Source organism: Tursiops truncatus, chromosome 15, assembly GCF_011762595.2.
Source record: "Tursiops truncatus isolate mTurTru1 chromosome 15, mTurTru1.mat.Y, whole genome shotgun sequence".
NCBI classification, from domain to species: Eukaryota; Metazoa; Chordata; class Mammalia; order Artiodactyla; family Delphinidae; genus Tursiops; species Tursiops truncatus.
In genome coordinates, this window is record NC_047048.1 from 9065642 (window position 1) to 9085806 (window position 20165).

At 47.8% G+C, this 20165-nt stretch overlaps 1 protein-coding gene across 2 annotated transcripts in view; it reads right to left on the reverse strand.

Moving 5' to 3' along the window:
- Window positions 1-20165, reverse strand: part of TRIM50 (tripartite motif containing 50) — a 58716-nt gene that overhangs the window by 36899 nt on the left and 1652 nt on the right. For both annotated transcript variants that reach the window (XR_004522160.2, XM_073792002.1), the window contains exons 2-3: window positions 8960-9110; window positions 3064-3165 (exon numbers count right to left, since the gene is read on the reverse strand). The gene's annotated coding sequence lies outside the window, so the exon portion shown is untranslated. The remainder of the gene's footprint in view (window positions 1-3063; window positions 3166-8959; window positions 9111-20165) is intronic.

Sequence of the window (20165 nt, forward strand, 5' to 3'; positions counted from 1 at the left end):
CCCCTCCTGGACCCTCACCGACAACTTCCCATCTCACTTAAGAGCCGTGGCTGCGGCCTAGGGTGGAAGGTCTCGGCCCGGGTCACCCAGTTAGGGCCAAGCTGGAGCACTTCTAGCGTGGAGGGGGGGCCTTTCTGTGAGGTGCTCAAGGACCTCTCCCCACTCGCCCCCCAGGCCGGTTGCTGTCTTCTAAAGAGGGTTTGGGCTCTTTTCCCTCAAGACAAGGCCTGAAGCCCTGGCTGACTTTTGCTGAGCAAACCGGGCAATAGGTGGCGACAAAACCTGCTCTATGCTTCCAGGCCAGCCCGCCTGGGCGGCAGCAGCAAGTGCCCTGGGCTGGGGGGCTGGAAGGGCCCTGGCTGGGGTGGAGACCTTTTAGGACGGCTCTAGGCCTCTCTCTTGACCCAGCTGCTTCACATGGTCGCTCCATAAGACTGGTCTGGCTGGGCACTGGGGCCCAACTCCTGGGCCCCTGTCCTCCAAGAGGAAAAGGCAGCAAGTGTGGTCAGTCCTCAGCACAGCTGGAGAGGCAGAGAGGCTCTGCAGGCAGGTGAGTTGTGACAAAGAAGGAGCCTGAAGGGCCGCTGCAGGCAGGCAGAGGGCATGGCAGGAGCAGAGGCCCAGAGGTGACCCACCTGTGCATCTGCACATTTGCGAAAATAAGTCTTTGCGTGGATGTCACTCGGGCAGACAGACGGGATGGATCACGGAGAGCTGTGTTTGTGTCGGGCTGAGAAATCACACCCTCCTTTGGGCCCTGGGGAGCCCTGCAGACTCCTCCCCAGGTGAACAGCAACCCTGGAGACTTCTGTTCTCTCTCTCTCTCTGGCTCAGGAGCCAGGCTGGCTGCAGGGAAGGGCTGGGCTCTTTACTTGGCTCCTTCTCTCCTGACCTCATTAAGAAGCTTACCTTGACCTCTCTAATCGCTTTGGTCAACCCGGTCATGATAATGACATCATAACAGTGAGGAGTCAGACTTAATCCAAAGCATCAGTTAAGCAAAAAAGCCTGTGTGTTTGCGTTTGCACACAGGGCACTCGTGTTTTTGGCCTAGGAGGCAAACATTCTAGAAAGAGACGGAAATGCCAGAAGATAGATAAGAAGGTGATATGATATAAATATTGTAATAAACCAAAAAATATGTTATCTTTCTTACATATGTGATTTTCTTTTTTTTTTTTTTTGCGGTGCACTGGCCTCTCACTGTTGCGGCCTTTCCCGTTGCGGAGCACAGGCTCCGACGCGCAGGCTCAGCGGCCATGGCTCACGGGCCCAGCCACTCCGCGGCATGTGGGATCTTCCTGGACCGGGGCACGAACCCGCATCCCCTGCATCAGCAGGCAGACTCTCAACCACTGCGCCATCAGGGAAGCCCCAAATGTGATTTTCTTAATTCACAGCCCTTCACACTAAAAGCGCAGCTGCAGGTGGGGCAGCACTTGAGTCCGATCTCTGCGTCCCCGTCCTGCCTCCTTTACCAGCTCCCTCCTGCTGAGCTCGTCCTCCCTGACCACTCAGACAGAAGGAGAAACACCCTTCTAGGGAGAAGCAATGTCAGACCCAGAAAATTCACCATCCACGACGGGAATTGACTTGGGGGGGGCGGGGCGGGGGCACTGTGGCTGCTCTTTGAGAAACGTCAGGAAATAAGAACAGCCCCAGGAGACAGACTCCAGACAAACAGCCACTTTGGAAAAGATGGACTCCAGGAAGAGCCCCACACTTTCTCCTGCCTAGTGACGCGGTGTTTGTGCAGCAACTGTGACAGGTGCTCACTGGATGCCAGTGGAACCTGAATCCAAATTCCTGATGCAAAATCTAAGCTGGTTTCTGAGAACCTCGAGGTAAATTGCGAGATGGATAAGTAAGCGGAGATAAGCCAGCGTCATCATCTGTTCACCAGGAACAGGCTGGCCAAACTCATGCTGCTGTGGCTTGTGTTGGAGGGACTCCTGCGTGACTCATGAGACCTCCGCACATACAGAGTATATCTCCACACACTCACACAAGGCAGTGAAAGTCATTTCCCTCACACTGCTGCCCCCCCCCCCCGCCCCAGCCCTGAGCCAGACCCTCAGGGGCCCTGCTGCCCTCCCTCCTCCCGCTCAGCCTCATCCCAAAGCTGAGGGTTTTGCCTCCGTAGTGTCCCTTGTATCAGCCCCTAACTCTCCATCTCCCTGCCCTTCCTGGCTCAGATGTAACGACCTCTCTCCTTGATCACTGGACACCTTTCCCCCTAGCCTCCCCAGTCCTAGACTCCATCCCTCCTCCACCTGCTAGCCCCATCCTGCTCCGGCTTAAATGCTTCAGTTGCTCCCAGTAGCCTTTGAGATAAAGTTCAAACTCTCTAATTTAGCATAGGAGGCCTGGCCTATCTCCAGCCATTCCCTGCCAGGCTCCTTGCCTTCCAGCCACGCTGAGCCACCTGCGGTTCCTAAATGTTCACACCATTCCACCCCTTGTACCTCCCCATGTGTTGCTCTCAGACCAGACCGCATTTCCATTCCTCTTCCAAAGCTTAACTTAAGACAGGATCCTGAGTGGAAGCCTCCAGGGCTCACAAAGAGGCAGGACACGTGTCCCCAGCAAACTGTCAGTCATCCCAACAATCATGGTAAAGGGGCCATTCAGCACAAGAGCGAACTTCTCTGCCCCCAGTCTGGCAAATAAAATCATAAACCTTCCTCTTTTCTTGGTGTTAAAACATTTCTCATATTTTAAAAAATTATTTTAATTTCTTTATACAAAAATCACACGTATAAGATAGTTATAAATACATGCATAAACCTGGAAAGAAAAAAAAACTTAAACGTCCCCTCCTCCAGGCAGCCTTCCCTCACCACCCTGACATAGCTGCCTCCGAGATGCCCAGGGCCTTGGTTCCCAACACCCCACAGTAACTGGATGGTCTGGCCTGACTTCCTCAAGGCTGTGAGCTCCTCCAGGACAGGGACAGGATGTCACCTGACTGTGGTCCTCCATTCCCCTGCATAGTCAGAGAGACAGGAGCCCCAGTTTGTTGAAGGAATAAATAGAGCTCACTTATAAGCTATGTTCACGTACCTCATGAAATCCTTATGGACAAGTCAAAGACAATGCAGAATAGGTGGCTTGAAATGAGGTCTGCCTTGGCTGGCTGTGTTGAGGAAATCTGGTTCAAGGACCCTTGATGGAAAATAAAGATGAACCCGGGTCAGACAAGAAGACTGTGAACTCAGCATGAGCCATGGGCGGCAGCGACTGCTAAAGAGGGCAGGGCAAGCGCTGGTGGGGCAAGTGGGGGCCATGGGACCCCAGAACCCTGGGCAGGGCTGCAGATCTGGAGACGATCATCGACCCAGAGAAGGGCCGCGGGCACACGGACACCTTAACAACAGGGCTATCTCCCTCCGTGGTGGTGGTGAAAGCCAAACCTGATGGCATCTTCGGTGTCAGGGGAGCCCTAGGAGCCAACAGCAGACAGCAACTAGTTGGCTGGAAATGCGGTGAGGGTTTCCAACTTAATTGTGAACAGTTGTTGGAAAATGTGCAGTTGACTAGGAGGACTGAAGGTCACGACGATGTCAGCCCCTCTGAACTACCCAGTTCAGTCCCCACCCCAGAGATGGCGTGGCTCCCCAGCCCAAGGGTCACTCCCCGGGCACCACCCATGCTGTGCCCCTCTGCTAGGGCTGGCGCCTCCACCCCCGTTTCTCCTAAACCCCCGCAAGGCCCACTTGCCCCACCCTGTGCGGTGGCGTTTGGAGTCTAAAGCAGACGCCTAGGTGGGCTGACCCCTGCTTGGCCACAGCCGATAGCTGCCCGCCATCAATAGCACAGTGTCCCGGCACACAAAGAGCCTTACTCAAGCTCCATGGAATGGATGTGAAAATCACCGAGGTGGATTTCCAACCTCAGAATTACTCAGCAGCCCTCTCCTGCGTCACTGGTTCCTTTCTGGATTCCATGAGGGAGCCCTTCCTAACCTTGCCCTTGATGCTCATGCCCCTTCTTCCCCTCCAGCACCCCCTTCTCCTATCTCCAGGCCCAGTGACCTGGCCTCTTCCTCCACAGAGCCAATAAACGTCATTGGGCATGAAATAAGACCCCCCTTTCCCCTCACCCCTACTTCTGTATCTTTGCCCCCCTCACCTCCTCCCCAGGGTCCTCGGGGCAGGAGTTAGGGGTGGGGGAAATGCCCACCCCTTGCCCCTTTCTGTGCTGTCGATCCGGGCCTCAGCGGTTCATCAGCCTCCTCTGTTTGTGACACACAGGCTTCTTCTCCCCTTCTGCCTCCAAACATGGCCCAGCCTCTCCCTCCTAAAAAAGACTCCTTCAATCCTGCCTCCTTCTTTCACCAACAGCCATTTATTTTGTTCTATTTATTTACTTCTTGAAAAATGTAATCCATTCCCATGACTCAGAATTGATGTACAAGTGCCCTCCCTCCCATCCTCGCCCTCTGCCCCATTCCTGGTCCCTTCACTGTTGGCAATTTCCTCGTTATCCTTCCAGGAGAGTTAACAACTTGTACAAGAGGATGTCTTCACATATTCCTCCTCTTTTAAAAAAATGAGACATAATTCACATACTGTAAATATCACTCTTTAAAGTTACACAATTAAATGGTTTTTTTTTTTAAAAAAAAAAGCATGTTCGCAGGTCGTACAACCATCACCGTATCTAATTCGAGAATATTCTGATACCCCAGAAAGAAAGGCCATACGCATCAGCAGTCACACTCCACTCTCTTCTCTCAGGCCCTGACAGCCACCAATCTCCTTTCCACCTCTATGGATTTATCTGTGCTGGACGTTTCACATAAATGGAATCATACAATATGTGGCCTTTTGTCTCTGGCTTTTTTCACTTTAGCATAATGTTTTCAAGGTTCGTCCATGTTGTACTGTGTATCAATACTTTACTCCTTTTTATGGCTGAATAATATACAATTGGATGTATATACCACCTTTTGTTTATCCATTCATTAGGTGGTAGACATTTGCTTTGTTTCCACTTCTTGGTTATTATGGATAATGCTACTGTGAACATTTGTGTATATTTTTGTTTGAACACCTGTTTTCAGTTCTTTTGGGTATATACCTAGGAATGGAATTGCTGGGTCATGTGGCAATTCCACATGTCATTTCTTAAGGAACAGTCATACTGTTTTCCACAGGAACTGCACCATTTTACATGCCACCAGCCACGTATGCGGGTTCTGATTTCTCCACGTCTTCGCCAACACTTGTTATTTTGGGGTTGTAGCAGTAGTAGTAGTAGTAGTCGTCATACTAGTAGTGGTTTTATAGCTATTATAGTGGGTGTGAACTGGTATCTCATTGTGGTTTTGATTTGTATTTCCCTGAGAACAGCTGAAGTCAAGCATCTTTTCATGTGCTTACTAGCCACTTGTATATCTTCTTTGGAGAAATGTCTATTTAGATCCTTTGACCATTTTTTAATTAGATCATTCGTCCTTTCATTGTTGAATTGAAAGACTTCTTTATATATTCTGGAACTAGTCCCAGAGGGCACCTTCCTTCTGGAAAGAAGTCTTCCCATGGACCTCTGAAATCACTTGCCACTTTGGAGCAGTCCTTTATTAAAGCACCTTCTCATGTAGTTTTCACAAAGCACTCTCCTTGTTCTGTCTTCTTCACTGAACTGCCTCCTCTTCTCTCCCCACTGCGCTCCCCCCACCTAGCCCCCCTCCTCTGCCAGTCCCGCAAATGTTGGGATTCTGTCCTTGATCATCTCCTCTCCCACATGAATGAGTTCCTCTCGGGTGAACGCATCCACTCCCAAGGCGCTCAGCCTCCACCTTTACCTCCGAGCCTCCTGAACCTCTTCCTCCAGCCCTGTCCTCTCTGGACCTTCTGTGCTGTATCCCCTGGGGCCTTGAGACCTCCCCTCCCTGGTCTCTTCTGGGTAACCCGGGTGTCCTCTCACGTTTCTGAGTTTAGTTAATGATCACACCCAAGCCAGAAACAAACCAAAGGGGTCACCGTATTTGACTCTCCTCTCCCGTCCTCACTTCCCAAATCTCATCCATTGTCACATCCTGTGGTTTCTGCCCCCTCAGTATTCAAAAGGCACACCTAGAGCAGCATGGGACAGGCTCCTGCCTTTAGCCCTGACTCTGTGCATTGGGGAGCAAGGTGGGGATACAGCAACCCAGCCCACAGCATCGGAAGCACAAACGCCAAATGACTGGTGCAGACTGCAGGCTCAGAGGAGGGGGAGGGGAGGCGGACACACACTGAGCTGTGAAGGACAGAGGTCAGCAGCGGAAGCGGGGGAGGGGGGGACCACAGCCACTGCACTGTGGAGACACCCGAGTGTGGGGTTTAGGAGCGGGTGGGAGGGAGGGCTTAGGAGGGGAGAGGGAGGCTGGCTGCTGTGGCTGGGAGACTGGCTGTGGTCAGAGACAACTAGGCTGGAATTGGTCCACATTATGCCTCTGTGACTCTGGATACGGCACTTAGCCCTGAGGCTTCAGCTTCCTTATCCAACACCTGCGTTGTGGTCAGGATCGCCTCCAATCACGCTTGTGAAAATCCTTCGTAAGTGGTAAGGTGCTGGACGGGCAAAGGCAGCCCAAGGCCAGAAAGGGAAGCGGGTTGCACATTGTGAAGGTCACAAGTACCAAGTGCAAGGGCTCAGGTTTTACTGTTCAGGTGTGGTGAGGATATTAGGTGGGACTCTCAACTCCAGCTGACAGAAACCCAACTTACTCGGGCCCAAACTGAAAGACAATGGATTGGTCATTGTCATGGGTGGCCCGGGGTGGCTCTGTCTGCAGCACAGCTGGGTCCTGCCGACCCAGGATGACGTCTGTGTCTCCGTTGGTGTCTCTCCGGGTTTTCGTCTTTCTCGCCCCCTCACCCACCGCCTCTCTCACCTCTGCTTTCCTGTAGGCATTGGGGAACCCCTAGCAGCCTCAAGCTCACTCCTCTCAGGCACCAAGACCCAGAGCCTCACTGCCCGCCTTCACAGGGAAGCCTTGATTTCCGTAGGGTGGGTCACTGCTCATCCCAGAACCAATCAGGCAGGTGGGTGGTGTTCTTCGATTGGCCAACAGGACCAGTGCCCTCCTCTGGCATTGGGGTGGGAGCCAAGTGATGAGGTGGGATTGGGAAGGAAGATTCCCAGGGGCCAGGCTGTGGGCTGACATAACCTCTCCCACTACGGGGAGTCCTGGAGCTTCTGAATAGAGTGATTAATCCTCCTGTGAGGGGGTGGGAAGCAGTGCCTTGGCGGAGGCATGAGTAGGGCAGATCTGGGCAGTGGCCAGGAGTGCCTGTCTCATAGAGAAAGGCCCGGGCACCCTGCAGTTCCCAAGCCGTCCTTACCTCTCCTCAGACTTTTTCCTCAGCCTCACACAAGTCCTGAGAAGTAGGGAAGGATGACTTGGCTGTGCCCATTTAACAGGTCAGGTTGAATGGCTTTCACAACCATTAATTAATAACTATTAATGGGAGTAATGGTCCTGGGTTAGCAAACCATTAGGCTGCCCATCCTCCACGGAGAGATTTGTATGGGGAACACTCAGCAGCCACGTCTGGGGCCGGCGTCAGGCATGGACCCTCTCTTCGCCCCACGGACACCTTTGGGGATGGGAGAGGTTCGCACTGGGTGAGGGGCTGCAGGAGGCTTGCAGACTCTGCTTGGGCCTAACAGGGGTCTCGAGGAAGGACCAGGTACGGCCCGTCGGAGTCCAGCGCAGGGATGATCCAGGCGGGCTTCACGGAGGAGGCTGCCTGGAGCCCAGTGTGCACCCACGATGCGCTGGGGGCTGGGCTGAGGACGCGCAGCGGCCCGGGGCAGAGGGGCGGCCCCAGCGAGGGGAGGCAGGCAGTGGTGTTGACCGAAGCGCGCGGATGGGAAACTCCGGGCCCCACCTGGGCGCTCCGGGCGCTCAGGTGAAGCTCGGCCAGGAACCGCGCCCCGCAGCCCGGCCCGGCCCACCCTCCGGCGCTCTCCCCGCGGCCCCGGCGGCCCCGCCGCCCGGCGATTTCGGTGCGTCAGCAGAGCGGAAACGGGGAGCGGCGCCAGCCCGCGAGCGGCGGGGACGCGGCCTGGCAGCGGCCGACGGCTCCGCAGGTTCTGTTCCGCCCGCGTTTGTGTTGGCAGCTGCCCGCGGCGCGCGGCCCGGCCGATGAAAGGGCCCTCTGTCTGCGCCTGAGCGGCCCCGCTCGCCTTTCATTCTTAATATAATCTTCACTTCATTTTTAACCGAGCAGAGGTTCTCTTGGAATTCTTCCCCTTCTTCCAAAAATACATGTGCGTGTGTGTGTTTGCAAAAGTTCCTTCACGGTGAAGGTCGGGATTGTCCCGGGGAAGGGAAGTGCGAAACCCGAGGCGGATTCAGAGCGAGACAGAAATGCCTTTCTTCCTGTGCAGGGGCCTCCCTGGGGGTCGCCGCTTCCGCTGGGGTGTCCCCCATCCCGGCCCCGGGGTCTGGGGCAAGAGGACGGGGATCCTTCACCACCGCCCACAGCCCACCCCCGACCCGTAGGATGAATGGGCTGTTTGGAAGCCGAGGTCAGTGGGGAGGGGGTGGGGTGCCTTCTCAAGGGGTCCCTGCCCAGGGCTGGTTGGAAAGCACTGTGGTCAGGTGTGGCCAGCACGGGCTGTCCTCCCAGAAATGGATGCAAAGGAGAAACAGGACCGCTGGGACCGGGGTTCTGCCTGGGGAGACTTTACTCTGTACTCCTGTCTGTGAGGAAGCTCAGAACAGCCTGCAACAGTGCCTGGAAACCTGCCTCCAGCCAGCCCTCCATTCACCTGGCTGGGCAGAGGGGTGTTACGCCTGAGGCAACGTTCTAGATTATACCAAAGACTGCCATTTGGAGAGACTCCCACCTCAAGCATCGCAGGGCCAGGGCTTTCCATGCATGTTCCCAGGTTCTGGGAGTTAGGTATGGCCATCCATACAGAAGAGAAACAAAAGGCTCAGAGAAGCTAAGTAACTTACCCCAAGTCCCAGAACATGAAGGGTGTGAGGGCCAGAATTGTGGAAGCAGGTGGCAAGAAGCCTGGGTTTGCCCTTCTGTTTCAGTGGTTTTCAAACTGTGTTCTGCAGATCTTCTACCTGCTTTGACAGCCAGGAAATTTTGATTCCAGTTCTTAAAAAAAAAATAATTTGTGTTTGTATTTGGACTTGTGTTTTGAGCAATAGAGTAGATTATATAACCTGAAAACTATCCTGCTGTAAACACCTAGGAAAGTTCAGCTAAAACTAAAACAAAAAACCACCACCAACAGTTTCCTTTCAAATCCAAGAAATTAAGAACCAAAAGGAAATCTCCAAGAGCTAGAAATGAAGAGGGTAACAAAGGTAAACTGACCACAGCTGCCCTACTAGGCAGATGAGGGAACCTTGAGGCACAGGCAGAAATGGGGGCAGGTTGTCATCCAGAGAAGGTGATGCCTTGGATCTACGCAAAGTGGGGTTTGAAACAGAGACTCCAACTAAAGCTGGGACTGTCTGGGGCTAGACCTTCAGTGAAATAATGTGCAAAAATGAAAGGAAAAAAAAAAACACAAGACCTTTAGGCACAAAAGGACAAGAAGGAAATTTGTCTGTCTCAGCGTGGCTGGTAGAATTTTTTAAATGCCTCCTGAGAGTTTGTGAACCAAGAGCCAGTGCTCACACAGGTCTTAGATTCAACGTGACTCCACCTGTTAACCTATAACTGAGCGATTAACATAAATATTGGTCCCAGGCTTAGTAATATCTGTGGGTTACTTAACAGAAACAAATACAAAACTTGCTCTAAAAGAACAGGTCCTCAACTGAGGTCACACAGCACTCCCACAGATAAAGCCCTGATGAAGATGAGTTGATAGTGCGCAGAAGAAAACTCAACCCCAGTCAAAAGTCTGGAGATACAAAAACAGCAAGATTAAGCACCCAAAACCAATCTGATAGACTATAAATATGTTTTTATTTTTATTTATTTATTTATTTGGCTGTGCCACAGAGCATGCGGGATCTTAGTTCCCCCACCAGGGATCGAACCCGTGCCCCCTGGAGTGGAAGCATGGAATCTTAACCACTGGACCACCAGGGAAGTCCAAAATAAGTATGTTTAAAATGATAAAGAAAGTAGTAAAAAAAAAAAAACATGAGAGAAAAATGACACAAATACAGAGGTACAGCATCACTTTCTTAATTTTATAAAATTCCATTTTCCTCCATGTGATTTTGCAGCTGCAGCTCCTATCATCAAGAAGCGGAGTCTTTTCCTCCACCCTGTTAATCTAGGCTGCGGTTGCAACTTCATTTGACCAATAAAATGTGGTGGAAGTGATGCTGGTTCTGAGCTTTGGCCTCAAGAGGCCTTGGGCACTTCCGTTCATTCTCTTAAAACCCTTAATGAATAAACCCAGAGTAGCCTGCTGGAAGATGAGGGACAGTGTGGAGCAAAGAAGTGCCATCCCAACTGAGGCCATCCCAGACCAGCCAGTCCTTAACTGACCACATATGCATGAGTGAGCTCAGCCAAGACCATAAGAACCACCCAACTGAGCCTAGCCTAAATTGGTGATGCACAGAATCATGAGCTGAATAAATGGTTGTTATTTTAAGCTAGTGCATTTGGGGATGATTTGTTATACAACAAAAACTTACTGATCCAGAGAGTGTAAGAGACATGAATAGAATGAGGAGGTCTGACACACATCTAACAGGAGTTCCATGGGGAAGAGAATAGGCAGATGGTGGAGACAACATATTCGAAGAGATAGTGTCTACAAAATGCCAGTTTTTGTGAAAAATATAAATCCTCAGTTTCAGAAAGCACTGGTTCCAGTAAGACGAATAAATTCAGAACTATATACATCCCTGTGAAACTGCCAAACACCATAAAGAAGATCTTAAAAGCAACCAGAGAGAAAAGACAGATACCTTCAAAGGAATGACAATGACACTGCCAGGAGATTGCTAATGGCAACATTAGAAGCCTGAAGACTGTGTTAAAGAGCATCTTCATGGACTTCCCCGGTGGCGCAGTGGTTAAGAATCCACCTACTGACGAAGGGGAGACGGGTTTGAGCCCTGGTCCGGGAAGATCCCACATGCCATGGAGCAACTAAGCCGTGTGCCACAACTACTGAGCCTGTGCTCTAGAGCCTGCGTGCCACAACTACTGAAGCCCGCGCTCCTAGAGCCCGTGCTCCACAACAAGAGAAGCCACCACAATGAGAAGCCCGCACACCGCAACGAGGAGTAGCCCCCGCTCACCGCAACTAGAGAAAGCCCACACGCAGCAACGAACACCCAACGCAGCCAAAAATGAATAATTAATTAATTTTAAAAAAGAGTATCTTCAAGTTGCTAAGAGAAAATAAGAGTGTATCTAGAAATTCTTTAGCTAAATTATTATTGAAGAGCAAGGATAAAAATAAGGTTATTTTTTGTAAAGATTGAGAGATTTTACTACTAACAGACTTTTTATGGACTGACTATATATCTATATAAAAGTATGTGTCCTATATATCCTTTGTATTGTACACATATCTCCTATATATGGTATATATTATAACCCAGGAAGAAGTGGTGTTAAGAAAGCAGCAACGATAAACAAAAATACAAATAAAAGTGAGCGAATGTGAGTAAATCTAATGATAACAACAGTAACCAATTTGGGGGTATAAAAAGATGTAATTAAAGTATTGGGCCCCAATGGTGACTAAGTTCCTTGTATTAGTTAAAAGGGTAGACATATGCTGCAGACATTGTTAGTTCAAGTATACAAATTAAAAATTTAAGGGTAACCTACAAAGGGAATGAAATAGGATGTATAACTTCCAAAGTAATATGTGGAGCAGGGAGTGGGAAGAAAAGAATACAGAAAATGTAACCAAGCTAATGGAAAACAATAAAGGAGAAAAGGAAATAAAGGAAAAGGAAGATAAATAACACAGTCCAAAATATATAACTGATCACAAAAAATAATAAATAATAAATGGACAAAATGTATAGATTAAAGGAGCATGTCAAATGAAATAATTAAACCAAAGCAAAAAACATAAATATCAGAATACAGGAATACTGGAAGTAATGGGATAGGAAATATTTATTAGGCAAATTTTAATCCAAAGAGTGGTATATCCATATTAATATTAATAAAACACTTTCTGTTTCCAGATAAGACGGCCTATAATATGGAGCAGCATTCTCCACCCCAGCTCCCCCATAAAATAAAGCAGCAAAATGTGAACAGACCATATTTGAAGAAATACTGGCTGGACACTTTCCAAACTTGGCAAAAGACATAAGCCTACAAATTCAATAAGCTCAGTAAGCTACAAATAGGATAAACCCAAAGAGATTCACAACCAGACACATTCTGATTAAACTGCTGAAAACAAAAGGCAGGGAAGAAATTATGAAAGAAGCCAGAAAAAAACATTCATTTTTAAAGAATAACAATTCAAATGACTGTGGATTTCTCATTAGAAACTATGGGGGCCAGAAGGATGTAGAACGACATTTTTAAAGTGTGGAAAGAAAAGAACTGTCAACCCATATTCTGTATCCAGTGAGAATATCCTTCAGGAATTAGGGTGAAATGAAGACATTTTCAGATGAAGGAAAACTAAAAGAATTCATTCCCAGCATACCTACTCAAAAAGAAATACTAAAGGAAGTTTTTCAGACAGAAGGGAAATAGTGCCAGAAGGAAACTGAAATATCAAGATTGGGAAAAGCGACAGAAATGGTAAACATCTGGGCAAATGCAACAAACTATTCTTAAGTTTTTACAACTATGATGGTTGAAAGCAAAAATTATGACATTATTTGGTGGGATTTCCAATGTATGTCAATGTGATATATGACAACCATTATGTAAATGGGGAGGTTAAAAGGACATATACTGTGGAAAGTTTTCTACATTCCACTTGAAGTGGTAAAATATTGATGCTAAGTAGACTTGAAAAGTTAAGTATGTATATTGTGCTCCCTAGAGCACACTTGAAAACAATACAAAAAGATAATAGTCAAAAACACAATAGATAAATTAAAATGAAATACTAAAAAACATTAAAATAACCTAAAAGAAGGCAGGAAAGGGGAAATAGAGAGACAAGAAAAAAACAAAATTAATAAAATAGTAGATCTAAATCCAAAGAGATCAGTAATGACATTAAAAACAAAACAAGACTGGGACTTCCCTGGTGGTCCAGTAGCTAAGACTCTATGCTCCCAATGCAGGGGACCCGGGTTTGATCCCTGGTCAGGGAACTAGATCCCATGTGCCGCAACTAAGAGTTTGCATGCCACAGCTAAGGATCCCGCATACCGCAACTAAAGACCTTGCATGCCGCAACTAAAAGATCCCACACGTGGCAACGAAGATCCCGCATGCTTCAACTAAGACCCAGCACAGCCAAATAAGTAAATATTTTTAAAAATAATAATAAAAATATAAAAGAAATAGTTTATAAGTTAAAAAAAAAGACCTAACTATAATGCCGTCTACAAGAATCTTACTTCAAATATAATGATATAAATAGGCAAAAAGTAGAAGAATGGAAAAAGATTTACCATGAAGAAAACATTCAAAAGAAAGCTGGAGTGGCTGTATTAATTATTATTATATAGCCAGACAAAGTATTTAGAGCAAAGGATTACAAGGGTCAATTTACCAAGAAGACATAGCAATCCAAAAAGTGTATGCACCCAAAAATAGAGCTTCAAAATACATGGAGCAAAGGCTGTCAGAAATGAAAGGAGAAATAAACAAATTCACAATTATCGTTAGCAGTTTTCTCTCAGAAAGTAATAGTACTGGTAGACAGAAAATCAGAAAGGCTATTGAAGAAGTGAACAATACCATCAACCAACTGGATCTAATTGACATTTATAAAACACTCTACCCAACAATGGTAGAATACACATTCTTTTCAGGTGCCTGTGGAATATTCACCAGGATAGACTATACCCAGGGTAGTAAAACTAACCTTTACAAATATAAAAGAAATGAAACCATACAAAATATAATCATAGTGCACTTAAACTAGATGTCAATTACAAAACAATAACAGGAAATTATTCAAACACTTGGAAATAAAACAGCATACTTCTGAATAATCCATGGGTTTGAAGTCCCCAATTTCTTCTATTACTCTGATATCAAAGTCAAAGTCATACAAGAAAAGAAAACTGCAAACTAATATCTTTTATGAATACAAATGAAAAAATTCTCAATAAAATACAAGCAAACTGAATCTAGCAGCATATGAAAAAGATTATACACCATGACCAAGTGGGATTTATCCTAGAAATGCAAGAGGGGTTCAGCAAACAAAAATCAGTCAAAATAACTCAAAATGTAAGAACTAAAATGATAAGAAAACATGGATAAGACGTCCCTGGTGGTCCAGTGGTTAAGAATCCACCTTCCAATGCTGGGGATGCAGGTTCGATCCCTGATTAGGGGAGTAAGATCCCACATGCTGCAGGGCAACTAAGCCTGCGCCACAATTAGAGAGACTGCACGCCACAACTACTGAGCTCGCGCACTATGGAATCTGTGCGCCACAACTAGAGAGCCTGCATGCTGCAACTACTGAGCCTGCATGCTTTGGAGCCCGAGCGCCACAACTAGAGAGAAGCCCGTGTGCTGCAATGAAGATCCCGTGTGCCACAACTAAGACCTGAAACAGCCAAATAAATAAATATAAAAAAAAAAAACATGGATAAATCTTCACGACCTTGTATTTGGCAATGGTTTCTAAGAATGACACCGAGAGCTTCCCTGGTGGCGCAGTGGTTGAGAGTCCGCCTGCCGATGCAGGGGACACGGGTTCATGCCCCGGTCCGGGAAGATCCCACATGCCGCGGAGCGGCTGGGCCCGTGAGCCACGGCCGCTGAGCCTGCGCGTCCGGAGCCTGTGCTCCGCAACGGGAGAGGCCACAACAGTGAGAGGCCCACGTACCACAAAAAAAAAAGAATGACACCAAAAGCATGAGCAACAAAAGAAAAAAAAAATAGATAAATTGGACTTTATCAAAATTAAAGACTTTTGTGCTTCAAAGGGTACCATCAAGAAAGTGAAAAGATAACCAACAGAATGGGAGAAAATATTTACAAGTCATATCTCTGATAAAGGACTAGTATCAGGAATATATAAAGGACTCTAGGGAATTCTCTGGCGGTCCAGTGGTTAGGACTTGGCGCTTTCACGGCTGTGGCCCAGGTTCAGTCCCTGGTCAGGGAACTAACATCCTGCAAGCCACACAGCACGGCCAAAAAAAAAAAAAAACTCTAAAAACTCAGCAATAACTAAACCAACAACCCAATTAAAAATAGGCAAAGGATGGGGACTTCCCTGGTGGTCCAGTAGATAAGACTCCACGCTCCCAATGCAGGGGTACTGGGTTTGATCCCTGGTCAGGGAGCTAGATCCCACATGCTGCAACTAAGAGTTCGCATGCTGCAACTAACAAGCCCACATGCTGCAACTAAGAAGCCTGCATGCTGCAACTAAAAAGATCCTGCATGCCTTGATCCCGCAACTAAAGATCCCGTATGCCGCAACAAAGATCCCATGTGCCGCAACTAAGACCCGGCACAGCCAAAATAATTAAATAAATAAATAAATATTTTTTAAAAATTCAAAAAAAAATAGGCAAAGGATCTAGATGGATATTTCTCCAAGAAGACATACAAATGGCCAATAAGCACATGACAATATGTTCAACATCATTAGTCATAAGGGAAATGCAAACCAAAACCACAAAACTGCTTCATACCAGTTAGGATGGCTATGATTTTTTTTTAAAGAAAGAACGAAAATAATAATAAAAGGCTGTGGAGAAATTGGACCCTCATATATGTCTGTATGGGAATGTAAAATGGGGCAGCTTCTGCGGTAACAGTTAAACATAGAGTTACCCTGTGATCTGGAAATTCCACTCTTAGGTGTATTACCAAGAGAATTGAAAACATGTTCACACAAAAATGTGTACATAAATATTTATAGCAACATTATTCATAATAGCCAAAAATTAGAGACAAAACTGATGCCTGAAGAAACAGAAAGGCTCAATAGACCTATAACAATGAAATAAATTGAACTGGTAGTTTCACAGCTTCAAAAATAGAACACTAGGTTTAGGGGACTCTAGGTGCGTTCTTACAGATATTCAAGGAACATAAAATACAAATCATGAACAAAATATTCTGGAGGAGAGAAAAAGATGGGATGCTTACTGACTCTTTTTATAAGGCTGTTATATTATTGAACTCAAGTGAAAGCCTTTCTCTGTTCATTTTTCTTCATTCTTTTTTTATCTGTGCTCTTCAGACCGCTTAATCTCTAATCTATCTTCAAGTTCACTAATTCTCCTTACAGAGCAAATCTACTGTTGTGCTTCTCTACTGAACTTTTCGTTTTAGATATGGTACTTTTCAACTTCGGAATTTCCATTTAGTTCTTTTTATAATTTCTATCTCTTTTTTTGTTTTGTTTTTGCAGTACGCAGACCTCTTGTTGTGGCCTCTCCTGCTGCAGAGCACAGGCTCCAGACGCGCAGGCTCAGCGGCCATGGCTCATGGGCCCAGCTGCTCCGCGGCATGTGGGATGTTCCCGGACCGGGGCACGAACCCATGTCCCCTGCATCGGCAGGCGGACTCTCAACCACTGCGCCACCAGGGAAGCCCCTATAATTTCTATCTCTTTATTGATATTCTCTATTTGATGCAGCTTTCCCATCATAGCTTCCTTTACTTCTTTTATCATGGTTTCCTTTAGTTCTTTGAACATATTTATAATGGCTACTTTGAAGTTTTGTCTGTTAAATCCAACATCTGGTCATTCTCATAGGCAGTTTCCATTACTTGCCTTTTTCCTGTGTATGAGTCATACTTTCCCATTTCTTTGTATGTCTCATATTTTTTGTTGGAAACTGGACATTTTAGATAATATACTGTAGCAACTCAGTATGGTGTCCCTCCCCTGGGGCATTGTTGTTATCTGCTTATTTATTGGTTTAGTGACTTGGTGGATTATTGAGTAAAGTCTATTCTACCCTCTCCCCTTAATGTGTAGCCTCTGATGTCGCTCCTCGGAGAGCGCAGGCTTGGTGGTTGTGGCCACAGTCACCCTGGAATGACAGTCGTTTTGGCAGGGCTCTCTTTGAGTCTCTCTTTCCCTGACCAAACACATCTGTTAAGCGCCACTAATTGCTAGTTAGTTGCACCACTGTTTTCATCACCGCCCTGTGGCATATATTGTTCCCAGGCTAATCCAATCAAATCTAGACTCCTTTGAAGGGACGGTTCCTGAGGTCAGTGTTTGAGATCTGTTTTGACCCCAGAAGGGCTCCTTACAGCTGTCTCTTTCCCTGGTTCTCTCTGACAAACTAACTAGCCTACATCTCCAATGAATCTACCAGCCTCCTCCCAACTGCCCGCCACCACAGCCTCCAGTGTTTCTGAGGGCACCTCTGGGCTTGAACTTCTCCACACTTTGCTGCAAATGAAGTCGATTCCTTTGAGAAGAGATTGGGAGCTCTCTGTTCTACAGCCTGCCTCTCCCTCTGGGCAAAATCTCTGTGCCATGACTCTGGAGCTGGGACTAGGGACAAGGGTGTGCTTCTCTCTGAATGGTACCCCTCCTTTAGGAGCTGAGTGCTCGGTGGAGGAGAAAGGCTATAGCCTCAGGCCTTCTTGGCTTGCCTCTCGCAGGATGGAACCTCTTCCTAGAAAGCCAGGGCAAGGGGATGGGGGCCCAGTGTTCTGAGTGGTGCCACGCCCCTGGTAGAGTGGGTGCTGGGCAGAATAGGGAGCCCCCATTTCTCGGCAACACTTACAATGCCTCAGCAGCAAGTAGCTGGGGGCAGGCTGACAAATGCTGACTTCCTGCGTGTTCTGGGAAGATGACCCCTGCCTTGGAGCTGAAGGGAAGGGACCTCTGTGTGCTGGGCTGCAGCAGCCTAGAGGGGAATTTCCATCCTGCTGAGCTGGGGGTGGGGATGGGGCAGGATCTTGTTCAAATACCACGGACTCTGTTCTTACCAAGTTTTAGTAGAGTTTCTTGTATGTTTCTTCATTTGTTCTAAGCCTTCAGGACCATTTCCAAAGGGTGCCTGAGTGCTGTGACGAGCAAAGGCCTCCTGCCACCCACAGTGGACAGGTAGCACGAGGGAGACTTATTCCTTTACTGTTTTAAGCCACTGAGCGCAGGGAGTTTTTGTTACCACAGCAGATCTAGCTTAGTGGTTCTCAAGTTTGGGCATGCGTTAGAATCCCCCAGAGGGCTTGCTAAAATACAGAGTGCTGCATCTCACTGCCCTGAGTTTCTGATTCAGCAAATCTGGGTTGGTTCCAGAGAATTCACATGTTTAATGAGTTCCCAGGTAAAGGTGATGCTGCTGATATGGGACCATACTTTGAGAACTACTGCTCCAGCCATCCTTTCTGATATCTGGGGATAAATAATAGTACAGTAGTGTTTACCTTGCTACAGAGTTGGTAAGGATCATTGCATTAACATCTGTAAAGCATTTAGAATAGTGTCTGGCATCCAAACAGCCTTAGCATTATTATTAACATGTCCCAAGGTTTTTTTTTCAATATAAGGATATTCTCAGGTGTTAAAAATTTTAATACTATTTGGCCTTTTACTGGAATAACCCAGATGACTAGACTTTCCAGCATTTTCAGCTGTCTCTTTTTATTACTTCTTGATCCGCTTATAGCTCAGACCAATTGCTGAGGAAGGATAGTCATCCAGGCAGGATTGTTAACTAGGCCCCATAATCTCGCCTGCTTTTCTAAATTGGTGTGCTGGCCCCTGCAGACCTAAAGGCAGCTCTGTTCCTCTCCCTGCTGGGCTTTGTGGCTGCTGTTACCCTCTGTTCCCATCAGGGCTAGACTAGGGGTGGGCCAGTAGCACCCACTACAAGACCCCAAACTAAACCAAGTCAGGAAGGAGGGGAGGTCAGTGTTTCTGCTGCTTCTTCCACGCCCTTTTCCAGTTGCGTAAGGAATCAGGAGGTTATCTGTTGTCTAGGAGGCTGTGGCCCAAGAGGAAAAGGCAAGGGCAGGTACCTTTGAACTCGTAAGAGGGAAAGAATGCTGGGGCTGCCATAGGACAAATTATGATACTTCATACTTGGATGCATAATGTCCTGTCATAATCCTCCCAACGTTCCCTGTGAGGACCTCGGGTCAGGCACTGATAGTGACAGCAGCCAACAGCCTGTGCCATGTGCCATTAGCTCATTTAATCCTCCCAAGAGCAAAGCAGGCATCATTATTACCCTCACTTTACAGATGGGGAAGCTACAGCACAGAGCAGTTAAGTATTTTGTCCAGGGTCATACAGCTAGTTGAGAGTCAGAGCCAGAATTTGAACCCGGGTGCTTCTAGAGTTTCCACTCTTAACCCTGTTGCTGTGGCACTGGGGTGTAAGTGCCATGTGGACAGGACCTCGGCCTGTCGTGCCCCCTGCTGTACCCCAACCCTGGAAGTGTGCCTTCCCCGTAAGAGGTACTCCATCAACACTGGTAGAGTGGATGAGAGAATTCCCGATTTGGAGCTGGTCAGTGGAGACTGTCTGATGGATATGTGCTCATCAAGCATTTGTTGCACCATGAGGCTCAGAGAAGAGGAACTCCTCTGAGGTCTCCTAGGGCGCCCTGTGGCCGGAACCACTGCCCTGGTCTAATTAGACGAATTAACGAATTAAGTGCCTGCGGTCTCTGCCAGAGTGAGAGCCTTTCCCCTCAGCCCCCAGGGCATGGCCGGGTCCTGCCGGGCAGAGGCTGCTGCCCAGGAAGAAGGGTGTGGCTCCAGGGGGGCGGGGCGCCAGGGAGGCAGGGCCCAGTGAGGAGAGGGGGAGGGGGAGGGGAGGGTACCCGGCCACCACCCTGGTCTGGTCGAGGCCAGTCGCCCACATCTTGGACATCACAGGAGAGAGACGCTGAAGGTAGCTCTGTGGCAATACTGAGCTTGGACACAGGAAAGAATTTGGGGTTTTCCCCTGTGACCTAGACCATGGGCTGTGGTGAGACAGACCCCAGTTCAAATCTCAGCTTCTGCTTCCTCCTGTGTGAAAACACTGGTAATAACCTGCGGGGAAGGTTCTTTGTGCAAACTGATGAACATGATCACAAACAGCACTCGGCAGGCCCTTCCCCCATTGGCTCCCCCCAGACCTGAGCC